Consider the following 8,313-nt stretch of genomic DNA (forward strand, 5'->3'; position numbering starts at 1 on the left):
TCGTCGGGAACGACTCGTGTGAGCAGTTTTTGAAAATAAAATAATTCAGAGAGGGTTCAGGTGGCTGGTAAAAATTATATTGCTTGTTCTGAAGTTGTATTTCCACTATCTCCAGATCGTCAACTTATGTGCACATGCTCTCTCTCTCTCTCTCTCTCTCTCTCTCTCTCTCTCTCTCTCTCTCTATATATATATATATATATATATATATATATATATATATATATATATATATATATATATATATATATATATATATATATATATATATATATATATATATATATATATATGTATATACATATATATATGTATATATATATATACATATATATATATGTATATATATTCTAACATACGTGTTTTTAACAAGTACAGAGGTGCATATGATCATATACAGTTTAAATAAAAAACTTAATATTACATGGATGTTAACCCCTTAAGACATTAATAAAAGAATATCGCTTTACTAGCAGTGTTCTAAATATTATTGAAATGTATTCGAATTACATATGCACATGGAATTCGTGTTTTGAAAATAAAAGCCCACACTAAATCTGTTGTTTGACCATGAAAGGGACACTTACCGTGCTACATGAAAAATACAAGTCGTTATGATTTAACAGGCATATTAGAAACAAAAGTTTCAAAACCAGCTGGTCTCTGATTGTGATATATACAATGCGAACGGTGTAAAATGAGCAACAATTAGTGAAAAGAAAGAGAAATCCTTAAAATACAACTATGGATGTTAAAAATGAGGTTATGGAAATCCTTCGATAACCTACTTATTATAAATTTGCAACTGGAGGCCTCATTCAGCATTTTTGAACTGTTCTCTCAAGATTGGCTGACTGGATAGCAAGTTAAATTTAGGACTGTCTTCGTGAGAGCTGCTGCTTCTTCCCTTTTCTTAGTCTGTAGCTAATTATGAATACTTTTTTTTTTATTTTATGCCTGTTAACTTTGAGGTTATTTGTGGGTATGTACATAAACAAAGCGTTAGTAGTACCCATCCTCTAATGACATTTTTTATAGACATTTTGATCTCCGGGATACCGGTTTTGAAGTTGCACCTACTTAGAGACACTTGCAGTTTAAGCAATGGGCAAAATACAAACGTTTATCATTTTCAGTATCTAATTTGCATGGGATTTCTTTTTCCTGATGAATGTAGACAAATAAGGACTGCATTTAACCCCTAGTCTTTTCAAACAGCTTTGCTTCTGTAGTGCGGGAAGCTCAATTCAGGTTTTCTGTTAATTTCTTATATTCCCGACAGAGTGAAAAAATTTTCTGGACTTACAGGGTACCTTATCAATAAAATACAAATTCTATCATTTTCAGTACCTAATTTGGATAAGATTTCATTTTTCCTGATGAATGTAGACAAATAAGGACTGCATTTAACCCCTAGTCTTTTCAAACAGCTTTGCTTCTGTAGTGCGGGAAGCTTAATTCAGGTTTTCTGTGAATTTCTTATATTCCCGACAGAGTGAAAAATTTTCTGGACTTACAGGGTATCTTATCAATAAACCAATTAGGATAACCTAACCCTCCTTGTGTAGGAATGTGAACTTCGTATTTCATGTGCACACGAAACGAGAGACAACCCAGTCCAAAATTTCCTTTTCTCTTTGCATTAAGAAGAATAACATACATTCATGTTTGGACGTGTGGATTTTCTGAAAACCTAGATGAACTTATGGTTAAAATATCAATCAAGATGAATATCTGAGAGTAAATCTAGTATTTAGTTCCCCCCCAAACCTCTCCCCCCCCCACCCTCTTCTCCCCAAATGGTATAGAGGGATATAAGGATTTTTGTTGGTCAAAAGCCTCTCGAAATTGTTCGTCACTTAATCTACAGACGAAAATTACATCAAGACACATTAATTACGGCATATTCTCCTCTATTTCTTGCAATATCATTCCGATTCAAAGTACTCCGCAATGAAATTGCTCAAAAAGTGTAACAATTGAGACCCCAACCACCGACCAACCGTTTGTTGTTAAAATATCCGTTTACACACTGTTCATTGCTTACCGTAGAGTCTGTTGTATGTTTATGAGTGATTTATTGACTTTGAAACGTGCAGCAAGACATAGATGTTGAGCCCAGCATTTCACGATCAGTGAGGGTTTTATACATTCATCCAAAGGCAATTTAATTGAGGTAATCAGGATCGGTTAAGAACCCTCCGTGTAGTTGGACGTGTTTGTGTAAACAATGCTATAACATTTCATAAAGAAAACAAAAATATCTCTTTAAATGTTGCTAAGTAATAGAACGAATAAACATTCAGTGTTAAGTTCTTTGATAATATACTAAACAAACCTACAAGATATGATAATAATAATAATAATAATAATAATAATAATAATAATAATAATAATAATAATAATAATAATAATAATAATAATAGCGAATACATTGGCCAGCTAAACGAATTATTCAATGAAAAATATCCATATCTCTACAGAACGTTTTAACCTCCTGTTTTATATCAAATGTGTAACAAATGGTTTAGGTGTGTCAAGACAAAACGATCTTCAAAGATATTTCAGTAAATTTAGGTAAAATTTTTAATTATCAATATAGTTTTTGTCCCAGTGGTCATTCGTTCTATTTGAGACTTTCCAACATAGGATACAATCCCCATCTGAACACATACGTAAATTGTAATGGACCAGTATGTAAAATGTATAAATTCTCCTGAACATTCTTTAATTTTCCTCAAATTTCTTTTACTTGCATAATCTTTCGCGCGATTATATCTACATTTGGTAATGCACTGGATGATTCCTGATGCAGTTAAGTGAATTCTGAAGTCTCATCAAAACGTTATCACATTTATTATAATATTTTATCATGCGTTTTTTATAACATTTGTTATGTCTAAAATCAAAGCTGAATTATCGTCATGGCAATTAAATTGAGTTCTTGGTTAAAGCAATAATGTTATTGCTACTTTTTTATGACCATATGCTTTATTTGTATGGCAAGAAAGAGATGAAAAAAGCTTAACTATTGAAACACACATCAAATGTGGTATAAAAAAAAATTAGCATATGCAGTAAAACTTGATTGCGTAACAAAGATCAACGCACCAGTGAGGCGTTTCTCTAATTGCCTTCGAGGGTTTAGGCGGATATTAATTATTAGTAACATATCAGTGCCTGGAAGAATGACACGATGAGTGCCATCTACTTTTGTTACTAAAAAGACTCTATCTATGGAAAAATGTCTTTCTTTATTTTTGTCTAACAAAAATATATACATTTAAAGTCTGATATAAATACGTTCATAAAGACATCACAAGATATTGTTGCACGCTTGTAACTGTACGCGTTAAAACATGGCACGTGTAAATGAAAATCATTTCTAAGAGGCAGAACCTATCTTCATCCAGCCGATCTCCCGTGAAAAATGCAGGACGAAATTGCCAGACATGAAAGGAACGAGAAAGAAAGCGAAAATATCGACGAGAACAGAAGCACTCCAACAGACTATACTGATATAGGTAAAAGCAACGAAGGAGCGCTTAAAATCTAATTTCCTTTTCTTTGAAACTTACTTTTATGATGCATCAAATGCAGTCAGTCAAGGGCGTTCTAAAGAAAGAAGAAGAATCGCCTTCATGAAGGAAGACCAGTGACGTCAAGGCTCGGAAAATCCAATACATATCACGACTAGTCATCCTTCAAAGCTTCTTTGAACTCTTCTCTTAAAGAGCCGTTTCATCTGGATCAGAAGTAATGATAAGTTCAATAGCTTTTTTCTTCGAAGAGTCCTTTGATACTTCTGTTGAAGGAATTCGGATCTTTGGTTGCCTTCCAGATAATATTTTCCTCGTTGAAAGGATCCCTACAAAGTGGGTTTCCAATACCAAGCAAGGTTAAGGTACAATAGGCATATTAATAGCACTTTTATTATTTTTTAAGCGAAGCGATTGATTTAATTTTGTTTTCTAAATCCGAATATCAGAGGATTTACTTTTTGTAAATTTTATTACCTTATTTAATTAGATTTTTTCTACGCTGTTTTGTAGAAGCTACCTAAATAACGGTGACAAAACATTATCCCCATTATTATTATTATTTTTTTTTTTGCTTCAGGGAACTTTCATACTTATTACAAGCATATTATTACAACAAAATATATTACTTAGAGACAATTGAGTAATACGTCGTTAAGAATTAATAACATAAAGAAGTCACTGAACATTTTCAGAGATCAGTTTAGAAATGAAAGTGGAAACATCACAAGAGATGATCAAAAGATGAAATTGAGTGAACTGGTCAAAAATCAAAAATAGAATATTGAAGAAAGTGGTTCAGGGTCTGAATTTCTCAACAAAGAGGACAAGAAATGCCTGAAAGTTAAGGAACTGAAGAGAAATGCATTAATGGAGGGTAAATTTCAGCTGAGCGATCGCAGATGTGTGTTTGCGAAAGTGGTCCGTATGGTCGCTATTTTTGGCAATCAGAATTTCACAGCTGATCTCATTCTGTTATCCATTTCATTCCTAATTACGTAAAATGTCGCCTAACTTTATTATATTGATTGATTATTTATTAGCCACAAACGAAAAATGAAAGAAACTATAATGGTACGTCAGCTAGGAACATTTTCTTTGCACTCCCCCACCCCCACGACTTAACTTCATTGTGATTTTCTGTTAGCTTACGTCATGGCACAGTAGAGAAAATTGTTTCCCCACGAAAAATATTCATTTGGAGTACAATAAATTATCCAATCTTCATGATGCTCCCCCACAAATTATTGAAACCACCCAGATGTTCACTTTTTTTAAATATTTGTTTCCTAAACACTTTAATGAAATTGCCTTCATTTCATATTTACACGTCATTACGCTCCTTTTAAGATAACTGGAAGATGCAAGTCAGACAACCAGAACACGTTTCATGGCTTCCGGCTGCTGACTAAACATTTCCCTAACACTCACTTCTGTACAGCCTATATCACGGAGATTCAGAATGACTAAGAACAAAATTAAGTTGGGAGAGCTAGGTAAGGATGTGAAAGTAACACACAGACAAAAGGAACGGGGAAGGAGCCGAGCCTGAAGCTGAAATTTTATTCCCTATGAAAGATTGGCGTTTGAACCAACGTGAGGTATTCTTAGACTCCTAAAAGTATTATCATGAGAAAGGATAAAGAAGCGAATAATGCCTGGAAAAAAGGAAATTAAGTGAAATACAGTTAGAAGAGTAAAAAAAAATGATCATGAAGAAGAATCTGATGAAGAAATAATTGAAGAAAATAAAGTAATGAAGAAGAACCAGATAAATAAACAAGTGCGAATTCAAGAATAAATTGAAATGACATGAATAAAACATCAGAGAGAAAACGGCATTTTTCGGAGAAAAGTGAATGGAAAAAGAAAGTTTAGTGGCCAGACACGTATCGAAAGTGAAGACACAAATGGAGAGCTTATTGCAGAAGAAAATAGCCACTTGCCAAACGTAAAAGTCGCTGCAGAACAGAAGCTACATGAGAAGCATTTTATTGTTAAAGAACTGAGAGGCCTTGTAACATTAATGTGATTAAGGAGGCGGCATCTTAAGCATCAAAGAAAGGCAACAGAAAGATGATGAAAGATACTGAAGTTTCAAAGGCGGGGAAAAGAAAGGTAATCTTCCGCTTGTATGAGAGAAATTGCGATTAAGGGAAATATGAGTATTAGAGATACATAACATTGCTTGAGGGGCTCGCCGATCGCCGAATTTCGAGGAATTATCGATTTTTAGTATTTTACAGTTTTGGACTGGTATATGTCTGAATAAACATGTCCTGAAATATTATTGCTAAAAGCATAATTTATATGAGTATTATAGATACATAACATTGCTTGAGGGGCGCGCCGATCGCCGAATTTCGAGGAATTATCGATTTTTAGTTTTTTACAGTTTTGGACTGGTATATGTCTGAATAAACATGTCCTGAAATATTATTGCTAAAAAAATATTTTAAGTATTAGAGATAATAACATTTTTTGATCATTTTTACAGTTTTCTGGTATATGTCTGAATAAACATGTCCTGAAATTTACTAAAAAAATATTTTAAGTGTTTTTTTTTTACGGCATTTGAGCGGCATTGCATTGAGCGAAAAATTGTCGCAAACTTTCTGAATTACTTTTTAGGTGGAAGTGAGAAATATACTTTACTTTCCTACTAAAATACACATTATCTACAATAAAAACTGGCTTTCTCTCTCAAAAAATATAATATCAGAGTAAATATGTTTCTATGTATCTCGATGTCGCCCTGTGAGCGACAATGAGCGACAAATATTATTGTCGTACAATGTTTATTTAAATTGCCAATTCTGGATTGCAGAAAGTGGGAAATTTACTTCAGTATCCTACTAAAACTACCCATTTTCTACGATAAGAACTTGTTCGTTCTCTAGAAAAATATCAAACAAAATATCAAAAAAGGTAAATATATATCTATGTATCTTGATATTTTGAACTCGTTATCACAGATATACTATACAAACTAGTATACATATAATATTTTATATTTTTGACATATTTTCACTGCGTATTTTCGGAAATATGAAATTATATAAGTAGGTAACAGTTCCAAACAGAGCGTCGGGCTTTACCAATAAACAATCTCGATTTGTTGTGTAGTTTTGGTTCAAGTGATATCGTAGTGCTTTGTGACGCATTTCCTTTTCGGATTTTCGTACCGTGTAGTGCACTCGCGCAATTCCATTTCCGTAAGCTAGAGAAGTAACACTCTTACGAGGGAGAAATTTGAATGATTGCGTCTCGTAAGTTTGTTACAAGAGTGGGACGAAGCAAACGGGAATCGTCTCGCCTGGGAGCCGATAGCAACAACACCAGAACGCCCATATCTAAGTAAGGGATTTGTTTTCCTGTATTAGTGATATTCACATTAGTTGCATTCTAATTAGTGATTACTATGTTTCGTAATGTATTATGTAATTATAAAAGACCACAAAGCGTGATTTTACTGCAGCGGTGAGTTGTCTGACTTGTGTAGGCTTGGTTGTCCGGCGTTTGTTTACTTTACCCTCGCAGTTGTTTGTTTGTTTGCCTCTCCAATATCTGAACGGAAAACATGTACAACAGTGGTACCGTATATCGGTTATGTAGAAAATTTATATTGATAGCATATGTTTTTATAGGTTATGAGGAAAACTGTAGGGTGAGTGTAAAACGATGAGAACAAACCTTTCCTAGAATACCATGTCCTGGCCTAACCTCATTAGGGCATTTATTTTTATAATTTATTCATTATGAACAAAATTTATAGGTAGCATATACTAATTTTTATAGTTTATGGAGAAAAATTATATTGATAGCATATATTAATGAATTTTTGTTGAAAAACTTTTGCACTGATAATATATATATATATATATATATATATATATATATATATATATAAAAATATATTTATATGATATATATATATATATATATATATATATATATATATATATATATATATATATATATATATATATATATATATATATATATATATATATATATATATATATATATATATATATATATATATATATATATATAATAGAATCTATTGGTTACTTTTACCAGACACATATGTAATTCTAATAGCCACAATGCCCTCTTAACTTCTCGAATTCTTCTTTTTTTTTTGGATATGCTTGTAACTACGAAGCCGTGACATCCAAACACAAGAAATTGAAGAGACTTGTGATTTGCCGGTCGCGGGAGACGAACCCGGGTCACCTTAACCACGAAGAGGTTACGTATATATATATATACAGTACAGTATATATATATATAATATATATGAATATCTTTTACTGTAATACAACAGTATATGAATATAAACAAGGCCCATAAAACACTATTTGAATGTTGCAACCATATAATTCAAGCGCTTCCTTCTGTGCCCCTGTTCACTGGTAAAATATGAGGAGGTGATGTGTTACAAGATTATATATACAGCCACACCTACATATTCTTTGTATATATACTCTTGTAACTCATCATGTGTCCAGATTTTAGCAGTGAACAGGGGCACAGAAGGAAGTGCTCAAAATATTTGGTTGCAAAGTCCAAACACAGTGTTATATGGGCCTTTTTTATCTATATATATATATATATATATATATATATATATATATATATATATATATATATATATATATATATATATATATATATACTATATATATATATATATGTGTGTGTGTGTGTTTGTATGCAAATTTTAGGTAACATATAAATCAAGAGAGAGCACATTTCTATTCATTTGATT

This window comes from Macrobrachium rosenbergii, chromosome 59 (genome assembly GCF_040412425.1).
Source record: "Macrobrachium rosenbergii isolate ZJJX-2024 chromosome 59, ASM4041242v1, whole genome shotgun sequence".
NCBI lineage: Eukaryota > Metazoa > Arthropoda > Malacostraca > Decapoda > Palaemonidae > Macrobrachium > Macrobrachium rosenbergii.